Source organism: Sinohyriopsis cumingii, chromosome 6, assembly GCF_028554795.1.
Source record: "Sinohyriopsis cumingii isolate HCF-2022 chromosome 6, ASM2855479v2, whole genome shotgun sequence".
In the NCBI taxonomy this organism is placed as follows: Eukaryota; Metazoa; Mollusca; class Bivalvia; order Unionida; family Unionidae; genus Sinohyriopsis; species Sinohyriopsis cumingii.
The window spans coordinates 160,281,594-160,304,093 of NC_142966.1; the positions used below are offsets into that span (position 1 = coordinate 160,281,594).

Sequence of the window (22,500 nt, forward strand, 5' to 3'; positions counted from 1 at the left end):
TCAACGTACTAGGTCAGTATTGATGGAAGGGTTTAATTTAAGTTTATAGTAGTCGCTCTTTTTTGTTGAAATGTTTCTTTTATCATGCGATACTCCCATTTTGTCAATCAATAACAAACATATACTGCTACCTCGAAAAGGGGCACCGAGTGGCTGAGTGTTCTAAACCGTTCTCCGTTAGGGATCACTATCATCTCATCTTTGACTGCATGGGTTAGAGTCTCGGATTCGGCCAATGTGGGTATGTGAGAAAACGTGCTAGTAGTTCTCGTGGGTCGATGGTTCTTTCCGGGGTTTTCCCGGGTTCATCCTCCGTCGTTAATACTGGCCGCGATGTATAGCCTATCGTGTAATGAAAAATGCTGTTAAACCCCACAACAACTACAACCTCCAAAAGCATAATTCATTATTAAGTTTTAACCTGCTATGCCTTGTTGAAATGGCACCAGAGTTTGTTTTTCTCTGTTAGAACCAACCTGTCCAACAATTTACAGCTCCATTAAATTCTAACATTATCTGCTACTGCAGTGATGCCCTGTGTATTGAATATTTTGTTTTAAATCTGACTACTAAAATGCATATTACATAAGACAAAAATTTTGGATGAACATTCCAGTACCTGAATCCACTGTTATTTAGTCGCGAAACGTAGGTCCTGCCAGTAGGTTCATGTGCATAAAATTTCTCATTCAGATAGCCCTATTGTGATTTGACCTTTCCCTACCAACATGGGTTTCTTAAAGTTCGTGTACTTCTTTGGAATTTTGACGTATTACGGACATTTGTAAATATGGTATTTTTATGAGAACATTATAATCATGTTTGTTCCATCCTTTCGTTTGTAAAGTATTTGACCATTTTGCTCCTCCATCTTCCACAATGGTTTTATCTTTTTATAATCTCCTTCACGTTTCATCACAGACACAGTTTAGCTTGCCCCTGGTCGATTTCCTGCTATACAGTATGAATGGATTTCTTTCATAGAGTTTTGTCATGTATTTGGTTCCGGTCATTACTTTGTTTTCCAAAAGCAATTCGTATAATCCTTATATTGATTTCATGATTTTACTTTTTATGCTTAGAATTGCATATGCTGCTAGGTACTAGTCTTTGCTAATCCATTTGTAAAATAAAAACACCAGAAGCGCCGTTATCAATATATTGTTCCTAAAACTTCAACATGTCACATTGATTGCATTCCGAGCAGCAGAGGGGGCGAACAGACCACTTGTCTGAAACCTAATTTGCTTAAAGTATAAGCTTCTTCTGAAATAAAAAAACATTAGGTCACTACGTACCTGACTGAGAGTTCTATTTAGATACCAGAGGTCCCCGCCCCCTCTGCTGCTATCAATTTATCCAAAAATTTTATCAAGTCCAATACGATATCCTGTTCTAGGATCATGTAAATTTATTGTTATAAACCCGTGCTGGGTTAATTGTGCATGTGAAAATACATTTCTGAATTTAATTATATCCATGTCACCGCTACACCAAGTTTGATGAATATATCACAACGTGCGCGTATCAACTCCATTAAACATAATATTACAGTTATCTCTGATCACTTTTGGTATTTGTGTGTATCGCTGAGTAACATAAATCACATCAGTGTTTTTATGTCTGCCACGTGAAAAAATTCTGGCAAGGTTTGATTGTTTGTCCACCATCACATCATCGTATACAACTAAATTATTAATAAATCCGTCTAAAGCATCAACGCTCGGCGCTTCATCGATATCGGTTATAAACTCTTTAACATCCTTATCTTCGTCCAGCATTCATGCATTTTCATTGAAATCTTTAAGTACGTCATAGCATCGTTGATCATCAACTGATGGTGCTACCAAATACAATTTAGCCCACTTTAACCATATCATCATCAGATTAAGTAATAATTGCGTCTTACCCGATCCAGATGGACCTATTATTATCATTCTGATCGAATTTGGCAACGCAGGATGGTGTTTAACTGGCTCTTGTTTTCGTGTCGCTGAGAAATCAATTATATCCATATATAAATAATATGAATTTATATTGTTTACGTTGCAAAGTTAAGACCCCAACTAAAGATCTATCTACGGTTACAACAAAAAATACGAGAATAGCATACGGTGGAAGGTGTGCAGTATGTAACATAAAAAAAGTTTTCGTTTTTACCCAAAAAAGATGGTGGTGATATTGCTAAATTAATGTCGAATTTCCCAGGAACTCCATGGGCTAAATACCCTGGAGAAAAACATCTACCAGGATATAATTATTGTGGTCCTGGCACTCTACTTGATATCAGGCTTGACAATCAGGATCAACCAAAACCAGGTGAGTATGCCATACATGATATTGATAAAGCATGTCACGTTCATGATGTGGCTTATAAAAATAAAGATCTACAATATAGGCATATTGCAGATGTGAAGTTAATTAATTCGCTAGATTCCATAAAAAATATAAATATCAGAGAATCATTAGCTAATTGGTTAATAAAATCTGCGATGAAATCGTATTAGGGGCTGGTAATTAATTATAAATGGAATCAATTTATTATAGTCCAAGGGGATATTGGAGGGGTAAAGCAGCAATTAGTAAACTCGCTGATGCAGCAAAAGTCAAGCAATCTCCTGCTAAAGCGTGGTTATCCAAACAAGCAATATGGCAAATTTACTTACCATCACCGAAACGAATTTAGTACGCGTATTTCGATGTCAGTGTTCCTAATGAAATTCATCAAGCAGATATTCTGTGTTTACCTTATGATACGATTAAAGTACGTAGACGTCAAATAACATACAAATACGCGTTAACTGTAGTTGATGTTGCAAGTAGATACAAAGATGCGGAACCGTTAACGAGTAAAACAGCATCTGAAGTAGCCGATGCGTTTGAACGAATTTATCAACGAGGACCTCTACGATGGCCAAATCTATTACAAGTTGATTCTGGCAAAGAATTTCAAGGTCCAGTATCATCGTTGATGAAACAACATAATGTCAAAATCAGACGAGGACACACTGCAATTCATCGTGATCAGGCAGTTGTTGAACGATTTAATCGAACACTTGCTGAGCGGTTGTTTGGATATCAATACACGAAGGAATTTATTTAAGACAAGAGATCTCGCGAATGGGTTGCAAGATTACCAAGTGTGATAGCTGCATTAAATAATGAGATTCCTCGAACGACCAATATGAAACCAATCAACGCAATTACCAAAACAAATATACCTGTACAACGACGTGTTTTTTCAACACAGCCAGTATTAGGTAATGTGGCCGTAAGGTATTTATACGAACGAGGTGAACTTGAAGATGGTAAAAAAAGAGCGACTGATCCTATTTGGAGTATTACGACACACAATATATCTAGCGTAACAAGATCCTCTGGTAGACCAGCAAATCTACAGATTAGATTCAACTGCTCCTCAACGTGGATTTGTACGTGAACAACTACAAATAATTCCCGAGGACACTCAATTACCACCGCAATCACTTAACTAGCACCCCTACGTCGATTGCACTCAAGACAGGTCAACATCGTGTTTTCTCGTGTATGGCCAAGATGGTTATCTTTCCTATCTACGTTAAATTGTCTTGGATCATTTTTCAGATACCGTCATAACATTATGCAATTACAACTCGCACAGTGACTATTCTGCTGTTATTTCAGCGTGTTAATACATTCAACGTCAAGATCAAAATCACGTTTATTTTTTTTATCACATTGTTTATAACCAGCTGATTTTTTCTTATTATGTTACCGTCAACATCATCATCATTGATCACTAACCTATTCATGACAATCCTCCGCAAATGAGATATTCTTCTGACTCGAGACACTGCGAGATAAACTAAGTTTGACCACTCGATACCATCATCGACGATCCAAACAACTGTATCAGTAATAGTTAATCCTTGAGATGAATGAATCGTCATCGTGTATCCTAGCGTCCACGGGGATTTATTTGTTTTTAGCGCATCTTCAACAACATTGATATCAACTGTAACAATATCATTCAACACTAAATTCTGTTTCTCGGTCTGTCCTGGTATATCAACGTCAATATATTGTCGCCTTGTATCTGCTGGTCGATAATATAACGGAACTGGCAACGTTGGAAACTTTTCTCGTTGTAAGTGAAACAACTCTCGTTGAAGTGTGTCTCTGACTATCTTTCTACTTGCAACTATCAAATCGTTTGGTCTCCACGCTTGCAGAAAGTCTTTCATGGGTGTTTCTGAAATCACGTTACGCATTATTTCACATTGAATTTTATTCGTTTGTAATCTGATTAATATTTTAAACTCCCTTAATTCTGGATCAAGTGCTCTATGATCATCAGTTACTTCTTCAGCGTGGTCAACAAAATCTTTCAGCCAATGATGTGGAGATGGTCCAACAAAAGGTGATGGTTGACCGTGATCGCCACACATTATCACAGCGGTATTTCTTGTTAATAGCTAATCAAGAAACGGTTTTAATGTTTCTAACGGTACTGTACATATTTTATCCCAAATGATAATCCTCGGAATATATTTCTCACCCATCCTCGAAGAAGTCCATGCATCACCCTTCCATTGAAAGAAGCTCTGATAAGTACACGACTGTACTCGTTGTTTCATCTCTCGAGCGAGTCTATGTGTAGGAGTTAAAACGATTATATCTGAGTTCTGAAATAATTCAATCGCTCGGGTCGTCTTACCAGAATCCCCTGGTCCGTTCAGATAAACCGTTTTATTTCTGGTTATTGGATCGTACACCGACGGTGCAGCAGAATTTTTCAGTGTTTGATATTTTTACAATAAATATCTTTTATCGTAACATCAGCGGATTCGGAATAATCGAGTATGTTTTCTTTTTTTATTCTCCACGAACCCCACTGTGCACAAGTATCGATATGTAGTTGTTCTAACAATCCACAATATTTGCATTGATATAAAACGAGTCCGTGGCAACTCTGACAGCACATTTAGAAACTTTATTCATCATCATAATAGATTTATCGAAACGTATGCGAGCATCGATGATCTTAAATAAGTATACTGAGGTGACTCACCGTCCATGTAGCTCACGATTGTGCCTAGTTTAGTTCCATTTGACAAGAAAGCTATTTCTCGACTTATAAACGTGTTTTTCTTCGTTGTATCAGCGATTATACAATCTAACTCAGCATCGTCCATGATCAATCTTGCACAATGTCGTTTATGATCGTATGATCCTTCGTGAGTGAACTTGCCAATTATTTTTCTGCCAAGATCTTTCGTAATTTTATTCTCGTAATCTGTTTTATCCGGGTTTTCATCATCTGAACCTTTTGATTTATATTTTCATTCAAACAATATTTCTCCTGTTATCGTCGCTACGGTTATTGGGAACTTTAGTTTTTTTCCTAGTTCAGCCACATCTTTGATTGACGCCCCGGTATCTTTAACCATTTCTCCCCACGTGTTTATTATTTTACGTCTTTTATCCTTTAAGCCGTTTCCAAGAGTCGAAACGATAAAATGTTCTATTACTCGTTCAACCACACAGTTTATTTTTGAAAATTTCATCGGCGCTAGTTTATCAACGCTGGGTTTTTCATTTATCCCATAGATTCCATAAATAACCACGGTCACATGATACGCTCGCTCATAATACGGTTTGTCAATGCCAGACGGTAGACCTGGTTTAGAATCTTTACTTAGTACGATAGTTTTTTCACCCTTGTGCACAGAATCATATTTGTCACGGATAATCCAATTACCTGTTTCTGTTAACACGACAAATTTTGTTCTGAAAAGATATTTGCAATTATCAATGTAGTTAACGATAGTTGCTGCTCGTTCGTCATTCATCGTAGCGTCGATGACATCGTCGCGTATAATCTTGAACGTTTACCATACATGACATGCACCATCTGTGTGAAATTCTTCCTTGGCGCCGAGAATTTTATTAATCAAGCTTTTATTTTTCGGATCAACCAGATCTCGCATCGGTCGGTCGGGAGATACTCTATCGAGATTAAATTGATCTGCGCCCCAGTGCTTGATTCGGGACAATCTATCGAACTCGCTCATATTATATTTCAAACAAGTATTTAAATGAAAAATATTATATATAATGTCTCAATGTAAATGGTTGAAGATCGGTTCATTGACTTGCTGTAATAAATCCTGTAAAAACGAATTCTGCTGACAGCATTCACAATCTGTTCGTAATGGTAGTTTAGGACCAATACCGTGCCTGCGATGTGGTGCTGGAGTGCGAGGAAAAACACAATTATGTGCTCGCTGTGGTGGTAAGCGATACAGAGAACTTAAAAGATATTATGATAAAAAAATAAAGACAGTGACAGATCTATAAAATCCGTAGAGGACTATCTAAGTTTTCAGGCAAATTATGATTTAAACAAATACTATTATTATATAAATGGAGCAAAATATGAACGAGTTTGTAAAGCATCATATAATAACAAACTATGAATCCAATTGTGATGGTCTTACCAGACACATTCGGTTGAAAAGACCAGTTGGTGTTATTAGCAATACTGGTTATCTAAAGTTCAACGCTGGGAAGAAAACTTATTATTGTCATCGATTCGTATACGACTGTCACCATGGATTGATCAAAGACGATCTTGTGATCGATCATATTGACGGAGATAAACTTAATCATAATTTATCTAATCTTTAGGCTATAACACAAAGCAAGAATTCTGCACGGGGTGGGTGGGAGGCAAACGGGTAAACACCCCAAAATCCCTAGAGCGGTTAAATCCTTCAATACACAGACGGGTGAAAAGAGAATATTTCAATCGATGTATACAGCTGGCAAATATAACCAGATCCGCTTTTTCTAAAAAATATGATCAAAGAATCATCGTCCAATATCAATGATGGAGATTGAAATGATCGGGTTCTGCCGCAAATGTTGAATGAGTAGCCTCCGAATCCCAATCTTCCGTCGATGGTATTATGACGTTCACCGTAGAATCTACCGTCGCTGTTAAATCTTCTGCCTGTACAACCTTTTTTCTGCCATTGTTAGTTTATTCAGTATTAATCTCGCGTATTCCAGGTGAAGTGAGGATCTGTTAATTTCGCCAGCAATACAATCAACGATAAATACTTTTTCTTTTTGTGTTATAGTGGCCCAGTCAGCGTAGATTATTTCTTCACCCATATGTAAGTCATTATTTAATTTAAATCGCAGTCGGCGACATTCTCGTATTATATATTCAGCCATTGATGATTTTGTTTTAGTATTTTATTTTATAATATAATGTGTTCGGTGAATGATTACCTGAGGGTTGTTTTCACGACAAAATGATTATCGATGATTACCATGCACATTATTTATTGCCACTTGATACGAAAATGACTTTTACAGTTCGTGATGGTAAAATTATACCTGTAATTGAACTACCTCGAATTATATTTATTAACTATTTGGGTCTCTAGCTACTCGTATATAGTTCTTACCTGAAGAATGGGGATAACTCTGTTGAGCATACTCATGTAATTGAGTTACTTCCCTTTGACCGTGTTTACTATCGTAAGCGGAAGTTTGCTGTAATACATCTATCTCAAATTTGCGATGTATTTGAACCATCTACGTCGTAAATAATACTCGTACAAGGATATTTATGGTTTCTAACTTACAAACATAAAAATTAACTGCAGTTACATTGCATACGTTGCAGAGATACATATCATTTTGATGATATGGAAAAAACCCAGAAAAATTCCCCAACTATGGGTTTTTCCGGGTTCCTCCACAATATATACTGGCCTCTGCGGTGGCAATTGAACCTTCCTGACCAACTACCCACATATAGTTTTTGGTACTATATATAGGGGGAAGTGATTTTGGGGTCCTATATCGCCTCTAAACTTGCTAGAATGCGATGGCAGTCTAGGAGTCATGGGGTTGTACTGTCTTTATATGTATCCTTGAACTTGCTAGGCTGCGGTGGCAGACCAGGAGTTATGGGATTTTATATGTATCCTCTAAACTTGCTAGGCTGTGATGGCAAGCTAGGAGTTTATATAAGGATTTTATACCCTTGAACTCGTAGAATACGGTGGCAAGCTATGAGTTCTGGGTTGTGCTGTCCTTATATGTATCCTCTAAACTTACTAGAATGGGATGGTAATCTAGGAGTTTATATGAGGATTTTATACCCTTGAACTCGTAGAATGCGGTGGCAAGCTATGAGTTCTGGGCTTGAGAGTTTAATCATTATCATACATATGTTTTTATTGATGAAGGAACTCCCATATTCCTATATAATATAATATTTATGTGAGTTCCTTCATCATCAATGAAACATCTCCAGCGTCGGATTGGACAAAATAAATGTTATTCACAAGAAATATCAGATTGACAAAATAACTGCTCTATCGTCAATGAATGAACTCTCATATTCATCTATAATATAATATTTATGAGACTTCATTCATGACGAGGAAAGTGGAATAAATCATATACTATATAGGAAAAAGCCACTTTCCCCAAATATTTTGTAATAACATATCAATGATATTTGTCTTCATGTTGGGAAAAGTGACATAAATCATATATTATATAAGAAAAAGCCACTTTCCACATCATCATTAAAATTAATAACATATCAATGATATCTGAATTGCCGCTGGGGAAATTGGCATATCTCATATATTATATAGGAAAAAAAGGCACTTTTCCCAGCGGCAAAGCAAGTGTCGTATTACTGATGTGGGATATCATATCGACGCAATCATTTATTAACACTCCAAATGTGAAATTTCAACCATTTGGCGTATTCATCTATGATCGGAATATCATTACCGGCTAAATATCCTGGATCATCTGTGATAATATTCAACCATGATTCATCCACGATAAAGTCTGACTCGGGCCATTGTGGATAATATAGCGTGTAATTGTTTCTATTAGCATTTATGCTGTCATTTGGTTTAAATTCCGCACCGAATCCTTTATAAATCGATTTAATTTTTTTCTATGATATTTTTTGTTGTTAAATTACCCTTCCGAAAATGAGATTTGGGAAATATCGCCGAGAAATGTTTTATAAATTTATTATACTTTTTCATGTGATGGGGCTCTCATAGGGGGTTTGTGGTTTCGTGTACCCACTGAACTCGTAGAATGCGTACCAAACCACCCCATCAATTTCTGAAAAAATAAAATATTTCAGATTATAATAATTATTTCAGAATAAATAAAACATTTCGAAAGAATTATTAAGATTTCACATACAGATTAACTATCAATTCCTCTCCCCTCAGGTCAATTAAGTGTCCGAGGTGGTCTGTGAACTTAAAATGTATTCGTGTTAACATATTATTATGACACCGCAGATAAACAGGATTGGTTGGTACTTGCACGATCAAATCCCCAGGGGTTACTTGTGGTGCGAACGTGTATAAAATGTATCCCTGTTGAGCCTGATTTGACTTTCCAAGATCTATTTGATAGCTGCCATCGATCACATCACAAACGAGATTAACCGCAATTGTCGATGTTATATTAACAAATCCTGGTGAAACATGTCTGCCGCCGACGTATGGATCGTTATCATGTTTGAAAACAAGCGGAGGTGGGGCTATTTTGCTCCATGATTCGATGATTTTAGGAAAGTTTGTATCAATACATTTTTTCAGTTCATCTTTTTTAAATTTTGGTATTTCAAATTAAAATCGCCTTCCCCCTCATATTCTTTTTCTGTTATTCTATAATAATTAATAAATGGCTTTCTAGGGTGGGGAAAAGAAAAAACATGATTTCGTACTTCCCTAATGAAAGTTTCATTAACATAATTATAATCTGATTCCAATTGATTTATATGTTTTATTGACTCAATGATCTGTTGTTTTGTATCATCATTATAATGTTGCGATAACGACAAAAACAAATTTTGTATATTATCAATTGATTGTTTCACCTCAGAATTGATAGGGCCGGAATACATTTCATAAACCTCCAAATATCTTATTTCACCACTAAAAGTATAAAGTTCATATGCAGAGTCCCATTTCAACCACGGATAAAAACCTCAGTATTTGGGAGTTGTTATAAATTTCTTTTCATCTGTAATAAAATCACCCCGACGTGGTTCTGGTGGTCCATGATATTTTGGCGCAATATCAGGCCAACCTAGTACTAATCTTATCGATGATTGATAAATATCAACGGCTTAATCAGGAGAATGTATCTCAACCGTAGAAGATAGCGTCGGCTCATCAACTTTAATTGATATTTTTGCTTCTTTTCCCGTTATTGATTTTAGTCTACGCGCAAATTCTTTATTGATCTCTTCAATCTCATAACAGCCAGTTTGTATCTCAACAACGTTCCACTCAGGTGTTCTATCATCTTTATTTTTATTAGCAAATACAAGCGATTTATTTGCTGGTGTATCATTAAATGATTTCGATCTGATATTTGGCCATCTGTGATATACTCGTAATTGCGCTAGTGCAATTTATTTTACTGGAATCGCAGTTGGAAAACTGACGTTAAATTCAGGATTAATCGAACTTACTGAGATCATTGCTGTTTTCAGCGGACTTGTGTTTGTCACGATCTGCTGAAGTAGCTCTAGTGATGTCATTATTTAATATATTTGTGCCTTTAATACCAGCACAGCTGTATATTTTAATCATTTCTGTAAACGCAAAATCAGATATAATTCTATCATTAAGACCCGTCGATAACAACGAAGATAACTTCGATATTCTACCGTCGCCGTGTGCAACTTTATCATATAATCGGATAATTTTTTATTAGTACAAGTACTTAATTTTTTTACAATTATATTTAACACACCTGCAATTGATGTTGTAGCTGAAATACAGATGGTTACGGCTACTAGCGCCATTATTGGTATCGTTGATAATAATATGCCTGTGGATACAACAACAAGAGCGGATACTGAATAAACGATTACGTCAACGATAACTAGTCGTCGTCGATATTTCTTTATTTTTACCGTATATTGTTCGACTCGATTTTTTAAGTTCGTTTGCCATTCACGTGCTTGATTGTACCTGTACAAGCCTGGGGTATTCATTATATATTATGCAGTAAATAATTGAGGTGTTTCAGCTACAAATTCTAGACACCACCAGAAAGATGTTGCGGTTAATTTCTTATCAGCTGCTACCAGAATAAATACTTCTTCGTTTCCGCTATTTAATATGATAGACACAACTCCAGAACACTTGTCGGTGGAATGACGCCATGGGTACGTTGTAAAAATTTCGAATTTTGCAGCACTGAACACAGACAGCTTGTACACGCCAGTGACTGTTGCAGTATATTTGATAGTTTAATTTCGCTGTGACCATGTTGCAAATCCAGATGACACCGTGCATACGATATTGGTAATATGCCCGGGAGTTATTCCGGCAAGAATTTTAATCAGAATAATTTTGTTAACGATATCAGGAATTCCACGCACGACATCTTCTAATTTTTTTTAGTTGCGTCTAGGTTACTTTTGATATCAGAAAGTTTTATGTCAACGGCGTGCGGAGTACCGAAGAATTTGTCTATGGATTCATCGGTTTTTTGAAAATTTCTTCGAACTCTTCCAAAAGCGCCCACGTGCACATCATACTATGACCGCAACGTGGATAATTTACCGTCAACGGTATTGTAGTTGACGTCGATATATTTTTTTTGTCGCGGCATCTTCGTCGGATATTTGATCTCTTAACACTACTATCTTGTTTCCGTTCATGCTGAGTGTACCTGTCATCGTGTCGCCGGTGCTTCTTACATGATTAGCAACGCTTTTTGCAATTTCATCTCTGATAGTTGTAAACGATATACTTGAATCCCTGATTCTACCGCCGTCAGTAAACACAGGAATGTTATCCGTAACTGCACCGAGTACTCGTCGAATTATATCATTCCATTTAATATTGCTAGTTTTTAGTTTTTCGTATCGGTCCTGAAAAAGAACAACCTCATCTGGGTCAACTCCAGCCAGGTTCATAATTTCAGCGAGTTCATCTTTAGTCCCGTACTTCGACAGATCAATGTCGGATTTTTTTTTTCTTACTGGTAGAAGAAGATCTTCCGTAAATATCAACCATTATAATTTAAGATCTGTTTAAAACGAAGCGGTTATTTGTATAATCATGCACGACTTTATGTGGCGGTTTGATTGATTTTGATATAGCGTCGAGTACATTAATTACTTGTTTGTGTTGGTAGCGTTGAATACCAAACCGCTGCGTGAAGTGGTGCGACATACTTTATAAACTCACGATATGGAGCTAACCCGTACGAATCAAAATAAACGATTCCACGTGGATCAATTGCGTATGCGGTCCAATGAGTACCAGGTCCGGAACGTTCATCGAGATTAATAATACCTGTTTCAGCGCTGTTTGGTCGGTCCGGCAATTGATCTCGCATAAAAAACACCTCTGAATTTTTTATTATTTTTAGTTGTTTAACAGCATCAAGTAAATCAAAATTTGATGCTGGAATCAACGAAGTGATCTTGGAAGCCTCAGACCTTTTCCCCTACGAGATCCCGGTAATCTTAATCCGGTCCCTCTTTTTTATAAATCATCGCCCTTTTGCTTTCTTTAGAGCCATTCCAGCAGCGGTTCCAACATCACCTAATGCAGCTGCCTTTGCTACGGCAGGTGCCGCTGCGGAAATTAATGCTGAAATAGCCGCGAGGAGTGGAAAAATACTGCCTGTTTTAATTGAGTCTTTAACCGCACCCGCAGAGAGATTGAAATGTTTAAGTTGATGTTCTGATAATGATAATTTATTTTGTCCACCCGTGATCTGATCTCGCTTTAGTGTTAATTTCATACCGCAGTTTTTTGCTGAATTTGATTGAAGGTTTTAAATCTGACCAGGAGTCAGACTGACACTAACGTGACAATATGGCATTTTATGATAATACTTGTGTTTTTAAATAACGTGATTAAAGATTTTCCACTGGTGCATCAATAACCCTCATTCGACCACTACCACCTTCAAGTAACATCGCTTTGTCACTGAGTATAAGAGCGATTGCTCTGTACAAGGCACCAGCTGGCGGGTCATTAACACGAGCTCGAAAGTGTATATCAACGACGGATTGTTTGGATAAATCAAGATGCTGCAGCGAAAAGTAATAAATCGGATACAGATTTGTAAAATCTAACTGTGATATTTGCAGCCCAGTATCAACGTTTCGATCACGTCCCATAAATGACATCAAACGATGGTATGCACGCGCTACGTGATTTTGACCAAAATTTAACAATATATCTTCAGCTGGTTCTTGATGTCCATTTATCCGCAAGGAAACTTCATCAACTCCAAGTTTGTCAAATATCATATGTGAATGTTTTTGACTACCTATCCGATTACTATGTTGCAGCGCAATAAAAATATGTCGTGGCGCAGAAACACGCTGTTGTGATGCTATATTCCATGTGAATAAACTATTAACATTAGTTTGAGCAGTATCTGTGGTTACTGTCAACCATGATAGCAATGATTTATTACCTTGATCCGTAAGAGAGAGTAATTTCTGTTCTTCAGTAATAGATGGAATCGTTACTGGCATCCACAATGAAAGCTTCGTTATATTTACTTTACCAGCATCAGCAACACCAACACCTCGCCAGATTGCATCATTATCATCACCTTTTCTTACGAACACAACTGTGTGTTTAGCTTCAAAGATGACCTTTCTAACATTTCTGCAAAATCCAAAGATATGAGAAAGTGGAATCGCAGACGAAAAACTTATATTATCTCCTGACAATGCTGCCCGGCGTGTTGCAAACCCTAAGTTGTAAGTCGCATTAACTTTTCCCATGATATCAAAAGCAGCACCTGGTCTGGCTGCATATTCAGGACCATCAGCAACTGGTTGTGGATCAGATGCAGTACCTACTGGTGTCCATAATTTAATATAATGAACATGATCAGCGTGATTGGTAATATCTTTAGCAAACATCATTGTTGGACCAGCTGATCTTGTGTAATCATCAGAATATCTCTGTAGACCAATTATTGTTGTAGCAACATCAACATCATGCTGAATTGAATCAATATTTCTTCCATCAATCATGTATGTGGCGCTACTAAACAATGCGATAACCCCATTATTGACAAAACCAACTCGCAAATTGGCATAATATGGCGTATTAGCCGCAACATTCGTTACAAGTTCACCTTCTACTTCAATAAACGCCTCAGCGGGCAAGAAATATCTACTTGTATTCTGTACCTGTAATTCGATTCTCCCACGCTGATTTGGTTGTCTTGCGTCATAGGAATAAAATTGATAATCACGTACTGATTCATCTTTGAAGACCGGTGCATCCATGTCAAATGCTGGGTCGGACATACGCTTGAACATTTTATTATAATTACTAATTTTCCAAATGGTGATTTAAATTATCGTTGAAGACAACTTCCCGCCATTAAATTTGCAGTTTTATTTCTTTCTGCTTCTTTAGATAATTCCGTTAGTTTTTGATTTGCGCTTGATTTATTATTTTACTGACATTTGCGGGCATAACTTCAGTGCTGGCCAGTTTTATTGGTTGCTGCTGTTTTCTTCGTACTAATCGAGCTAGTCTGTCCTTGACAGTCGAGAACGCTTTACTGTCAAGATTACCAATAGCGCCAGGAATTTTATCAAGAACAGCCTCAATCGCTTCCATCCCTAATTGTTTTGCAATGGGTATTGCTTTCGGAGCCATCTTTCTAAATAGACCCTGAACAACATCACCAAGTCCATCTCCGTAAATTGTTTAGTAATTTGGCAGTCGTGAGTTTACTACCCTGACCATGATCGGTCTACGTTGAGCAGTGTGTATAATCATTTGTATATACTGATTAATTAATTGTTTAGTCGCTGTGATAATCATCGGCAATTTCATCAATAAGAGAACGATAAATACTGCGATCCATAATACCGCCTTGAAACAATCTTCGACAAATATCAGATATTTCATTAACAATTTCTGAAGAATTGTTTCCTGCACGTTTTCCTCCAATCAGTATTTCTAGTCGTTCTACGTCAGAAAGAACACAGGCAATAAGACCACTCCCCAAACCGCTTCCAGTAGCGTCAGGAGGATCATCATCAAGATCTTATTTTTTAAAATCTTTTTTACTTAATAAAAGAGACAATTTGTTTTTCCGTTCAGTCTCTCTCTCAATCAATTCGTCTTTTATTTTGTCTCGCTCTTTCTCTTTCTTGTTCCATTTCTGCCAGACCCCGTTCCCTTACTCTTTTTAACTCTTCAATTGACTCCCTCCGCGATGGAGAAGATTGTTGTTGTTCTATTTGTTCCAGCCTCTCTCTATAAAGCCCTTGCATTTTGCTAGAAAATATCTATATATTTCAAATCATCTTTTCTGACTTGCTTTTTGTTTTTATATGTGCGATATATCCACTTAATAAGATTATCATCGTTTAGTTTTTCATGACCGGGTTTTAAAATACTGGATTTATCAAACATACCAGATGCTATTCTTTCAGGTAAATCATCTTCTTCAGTATTTATAATTTCTCTGATAAATTTTTCATTAAATTTTTTGATTATTTTAATGTTTTCTGTTAGACGCAAGTTTTTTGTTTTTTCACGTCGGCAATTTCAGTACGAACTTTACCAATACCTTCAAGTATTTCTTCATCAGGTAGAGGTTGAGCTGCAGCTATTTCAGTTGGAAGATCTCGTAAAATCTTTTTTGTTTTCTTGGTTCTTTCTGCTATTTTTTTAGTCAGCGCAGCGGCTTATTTTAATACTTGAAGAATACCCTTCTTCTTTTTCTTCTCCTTGCCGTCGTCATCCTCATCATCCTTAAAATCTCCCCATACAGCTTTTTTAGTAATTGTTGTAATGAGTTTAAATAACTCTTTTGTGCCTTCTGTAAATTCAACTTGGGCTTCTTGACGTTCTTGCAATTTTTGTCTAACAGAATCGCGAACAGGAAGAAATGTTTTGATTGCTTTTAGTCTTTCTCGAGCCGATCTAGCAGTGTGAGATTCCTTATCTGGTGGTATTATTAATACGATAATTTTTTAATTGATAGCAGCAGAGGGGGCGGGAACCTCCGGTATGTAAACACAACTCTCGGTCAGGTACGTAGTGATTTTTTTTTTTTCGGAAGAAGCTTATACTTTAAGCATATTAGGTTTCAGACAAGTAATGCTTTCCGTCCAGAGAGATTATGTTCCTAAACTCTTTGTCATAAATTGAAGCTTGAAAAAGAAATATTCTGCCGAAGAGAACCTTGTTTGAAGTATCGTGATAGGAAAGTTAAAGTTTGTCAGAATTGTGGCACCTGTAGATGATAAACAATTAGCATTGTTTCATTTTCGCATTCCTTACGCGATATATTAATAATGTTTTTGTTGACTGGGTTTCTTGTATACAGCAAATATGACTGTTTCGATCTCATGATCTATTTGATATATTTTCCATCTGGTCCTTTTATCCTTGTTCATATAAGGAAAAAAAAAAATCAAATACTGCTAATTTGATATCTGTTAAATCAATTACAATCTACGGTATATTACATTGCCGACTGTATCTTATTTAAAGCATGATATGGCCCTCATGGCATTAATATTTTCGACAAACACTTAACCGCTACAGTGAAATAACTATCACTACACAACGCAATGGGAACATAGAACAACTAATCGAAATGACAATACCTCACGTACTTGATGAAGCGAAGCAGGGCGCACCAGTCAGGTTATAACATGTTGCTCAGCACATGGCAAGCACAACATACTCCTTTTACTATTCATTATTTTCGGCTGTTCCTTCTTTCACACGTTTTAATTTGGGATCAACGTTCGTAAAGTCAATACTAAAACGATTGTGGGATTTTAAATCGTTTTCGTTAGAGTTTGACGTGTTTTTCACGATATCGTTGAAATCGAGAATGGCTTGATATAAAGAACCAAAGCAAGAAGTCATCATGTCGTCATCTCCTTCAATCTGCAAAACTAGGATACAATGAGATCAAAGCAAAGCAAAACGATCAACCTCCAACACAAATTCATAATAAGGGCAAACAAATAGTATGTATCTAACCTTTATGGAATTTGTCATATACATCGATCGTATTAGTAAGCCTCATCGTTTTTATTGTAAATTTGGTAATAGCATATGTTTTATTTTAAAACAGTTTTGTTTCTTGCATTTACAAGTAAATACAAGTTTGAACTATTTGTGCTCTGACGGAGACGAAATGCTGATAAGATATTTGCAAATCAAATGAGTTAATGTGCTGATTTAAAAGCCGCAATAACCAAAACACTACATTTTAGTTTCTTACAGTTTTTAATGGGTGTTTAGGTTTTTTGCCAAGTTAAACTAAAGTTGACACAATATTTTTGCTGGATTAAAAGTTTTTAATGTCTTAATCTTTTGTTGTTGTATGGATAGTCTTGTACAAAGAACCCCCTCTGACGCCGTTTTCCGTAACATTAAGGGCATGAAAGTACAAAATATTTATACTCCGTCCATCACATCTTCATTTCTGACTTGGCTAACGAAACAACAAGTGCTCACCGCTTTACACTGGATCAACATCATACCGTGTTTGTTTTCTGGAATATAGCTCTTAAGAAGATACTTTTAAGACTTCCCAGGACACATGGTTAGACGCAAAGCGTTACCATCCTATTTCCAATTTTGATTTAATTGATGCTGCTAAGCGATTAAACATCAGACACTTCAGTGGTGTTTTTGTTCGTGATCAGTTACCGAAACAACCAAACCGTTTTGAAACCGGTATCATTAATCTCGATGGATGTTCAGGAAAAGGTACTCATTGGGATGCATGCGCGATTAATCCACGTGGAGTTGTTTATTTCGATTCGTACGGGATGGAGCCACCAAAAGAATTTTCAAAATATGTCGTCACAGTACGAAGTAATGCCGTCTGGTATTCAACACTACCACCACATACAATAACCGATCCGCCAATATATGGCCGTGAAGTAATTGGTGTACTCGACGCTGTGTCAAGGTACCTGATATCGTCAGAGACACCACCTAATAAAGTCGTGCTCGAGTATACAAGTAGACGGTATAACCGTCCACCATCGTTTTAACAGTTCTTAAAGTATTATAGTAGATATTTGCAGAAGATCTTCTCGTCTGAGTAAAACTCGGCAAGGCGAATTATCTAAATATGCAACCTTTGACGAGGACAAAGATGACATCGCTAATCTTTTGAGTCTCGCAAATGTGGACCAAAATGAAGTCGTTGTTTTTCAGGATAAACAAGGACGATTAAAGACGAATAATGTCTTGTTGACAGATAGTATCCCGCGGGTTCCAGTTGCGACCGAAGATAACTTAGCGGTGTTTACTAAAAACGGTAAAATTAAAAACTCAGAGAAATCAGTCTTAAAACTCATGGGATAAATTACTGGTCAAATCAGAAGAATTGGATATATTATGTATGGTGATCTCAACATAAGTAAATGTACAATTATTAATGCGAGAGAACCAAAATCAGATGATGATGTGGCAACAAAAAGATATGTGGAGAGCAACAACAACACGATCATAACTAACATTAATGATCGTTTACTAACCACATATGGTATAATGATATATTCTTTAATATTGCAAATAAATAAAACTACTGTTCTTGGACAACCAGAATCAACCGATGATGCTGTAACGCAGATAGATGTCGATTATAGCAACGTTCTGATGATGAGCTCGTTAATGACAATCAATGATGGAATGACCACATTTAAATCTGAATACTCTAATCATGTACAATCATATTTAAGTTTTCGCAAATTATAAACGGAATAGTTGATGATTTCTTTGGAAAGCCAAATTTGTCGGAATTAAACTCTCTGACATCAAAATGATCACCGTCATTGTAGAATATACAGTAGCGCTTGGATCAACATTATTGACATCACTCTTTAAATCCATCAAACATCTTGCTAAGGTTACCTGTATATACAGATTTTCAGTACTCAGCACTACGAAATTTACGATATCTACCACAATTTCACTGCGTTATCCACTAACTGGATCCTCTGGATATATGTTAGTGATGTTGGAGCAAAACGTCAAGGAAAACTTTGTTGTGGAACACGAAGAATTATTTTTAGACTTCTTGTACTATTGGTGTCTTAAATTAATTGCTAAACCACCAATAATTTATAATGGTCTACGCAATCGACGTTCAACATTATGGATACAAACAAGTATGTGAGTGGCAAACCAAACTTAAAAATATCGTTGTCGAGTATACAGTAAAAGTAAAAAAAATATCGCAGAAGTGTAGTTGTCGTTGACATATTTGTGTATTCGGCGTCCGCTGTTATCGCTGGAACCAGTATATTGATATCAATAATAACAGTGACATCATCAGCAGTTGTAACAATGTGTGTTTCAGCTGTAACAACAATTTCTGGTATTCTTAATATCATCACCAAAAAATATCTACGTGTAGCGAAAGTAAACTACATGGGTATACAATAAAGTTTCATACAGCGACGCTAGCATACTCCAAATTATCGTCGTTGATATGATCAAGAATAACGATGGAATAGTATCAGATACTGAGTTTACAGAAATTATTAAGATTTACAAAGAAGATACAAATGTACCTTTGAGAATAAATGTGCCAGAATCTACGTCCGATTTAGATAATCGGAATTTAGAATCCTGATCTAAAATCAGGAGTAATAAATAATGTCATCGCAAGAATTACTGCAACTAATCGTCGCTAATACAACCCCGCATAAAACCATGTTGATATCAGCATTCTCAAATAATCCTGAGTCTGCGTCAACGTTCCAACTGCTATTCCAGCGAAAGAAATAGCACTAGCCTAATTGTGATTATATCATAGTTGGCCAAATATTAGATAATATTCATTCTTTGGATTTCAGCAAATAATTCTCTATTTTTTATATTAAATAAATCAAGATGGAACAAACCAGCGAAGAATTCCAGATCAGAATTAAATCCAGAAAAGAATCCAAAATTACTATAACTGTTCACGAACCAACGTTATAAGCCGCGATAGAAATATACTCGCTAGAATACGCGATTGATATATATCAGTCGTCGATCCAAAGTATGTTACGATGGCTAGAAATGCTACCTGTTTATCAAGGACCACCAGTACCACAACGTAGCGACTTTGCTACTGAGAAGAAAATATTTTAAAATCTTTTTGAATATCGGAAAATAGGAACCATGGAGTCCTGTAAAATCTACTTTTATTGGGTCTTATGGTACAAGGCTTCATATAATAGGACTTTGCTTTTATAGGGAAAAATGCCACAAAAGAAAAAATCGAATAGATATTCCGACTACATCAAGTCAGAGTATAAACGTATGTTCGATCAACTGCAATATTTTTTTTAGCGTCATACAATATTACAGCAACGATACAAAACAGCAGATGATCGCAACGATACAACGTTTAAACTAGAATGTATCCGATCTTGAGTTTGTCAATAAACATATCGTTGAAAATGTTATTAACCGTGCTGATGAAGTAGTTAATACATTAACAATCTAAGAAATATTCCTGGACGTATATGTGATAACAGAAGAACAATTACCAACATTCATAATACCATATTTTAACACTGATGAAATAAAAAAAATCAGTCAATGATATTATCGATGAATATTTTCCAAAAATATTACCCGCATGCAAAAAAATACCACGTCTTGAAATATTCTCAAGCATAACTCTGATCCATATGGTGCTGGCAGGCATATATCACCAGGAATTGTAACTATCCCGTCAACAATTGCAGTCAATCTTGTATGTGCTTCAATTGATGGCAGCTATCATGCAGATCTTAATAAATTCCGTCAGGCTCAACAGGGATATATTTTATATACATTCACACTTCAAGCAGCCCTTGTATTTTTGATTGTATTATAACTTATTAATCAGGTGTATCTGCGATGTCATACTCCACTATTATGAAAGATACATTTCAAATTTAGTGACCAAACCGGACACTTGTTTGATTTGCTTTATGAAGTTCTAAATATCAATATGTATATAAGCTCCTAACGGATCGATTGTAGATCTTCACGTTCCTGCTTGAGTTTCAATCCTGATTCCTAATCAGGGGAAATAAAATATATTATCACAGAATGTTTTTTACTAATTCTCGTCCAGGTTTCAGGTAAATGGTGCTCAAAAAACGAAAAATCAGTTAGATTTTATAATTTCATTGGGTAAATGGTACTCATAACTGTCAGAATTGGTCAGACATCATAATTAGCAGTGGTAAATGTTACTCAAACTTGGCAAAGTCAAGGCAGTCAAATTGTATAATTTGATGAGGGTAAATATTACTCAACCTTGACAAAGTCAAGTCAATCATATTTAAAAATTGATGGGATAAGTGGGTGGTATAAACAGTTGTGACAATCTTATTGAAAACAGAAAATTCCATCATAAATATTATGATTAGAATAAAATAAAAATCCTATTGTTCACTGATTATCGAATTTGCTCTGGTAAATCGTATTCATAATTGTGATCGATCACATTTCATAATTTGTTGGCGTACATGGTACCCAAAGTTATAATTATAAAACTGATTTCATAATTTGCTGGGGTAAAATGATACTCCACAATAACATAAATCCTACTGAAAACAGAAAATTACATAATAATAATAATAATAATAATAATAATAATAATAATAATAATAATAATAATAATAATTTTACAAAACAAAATGCAATTATTTCTGAATAAAAATAAATATTATGATGAAACTACAAATAAATCTGAATCAGAAGAAAAATTACATGTGTTATTATTTAGTGTTAACACTTTCACTTTCACAATCAATAGTGACTTTGTCATTATTTTTATTTTCACAGTCCGTTACCACAAAGCTGAAACGCTCGCTGTCGTCATAATTTTCACTTTGCAATCTCCGTTAGTGACGTTTTCACTACTTTCGCTTTCAGAATCTCTAGTGATTTTGTCACTGTTTTCATTTTCTCTTCTATAATAGCTCCTTTGTCGAGCTGACATAATCTTTCTCAACTGCCTTACACACGTATTAATAATATTTTTTGTTTCGTAATCGTGATATGATTCTGATATTTTTTCAATCGCGCGTGAGAGAAACGATTTTTTCAACCTCTCTATCTTTGCCTGTTGACAAGGATTGTAATATAGTTTGCTGAATAGGCTTAATGAAACCGTATTCTGCCCATAATGCATATCGATTTTAAAAAATTCGTTGTTGTAATGATTCAAGATCACAAATATTTTTTTTCAGGATTGAGTTGATCAGATATATTTTTACCATCATTTTGTAATTTTTTAATTGCAGAAATAATAGCTTTGATATTTTTGAAATTCATTAAATAATAAATATATATAAAAAATACAAAATATTTGAAATAAAATAAGTAGTTATACAACACAGCTCCCGTGTGAAGTCATAGATTACCAAACAATATCCTAGCAAGTTCAGAGGTGCGAAATATTTACAAAACACAA

General features: G+C 35.8%; 1 protein-coding gene across 7 annotated transcripts in view; it reads left to right on the plus strand.

Annotated features, from left to right (window-relative positions):
- Positions 1-22,500, plus strand: part of LOC149798399 (receptor-type tyrosine-protein phosphatase alpha-like) — a 100,463-nt gene that overhangs the window by 10,073 nt on the left and 67,890 nt on the right. The window lies entirely within an intron of this gene.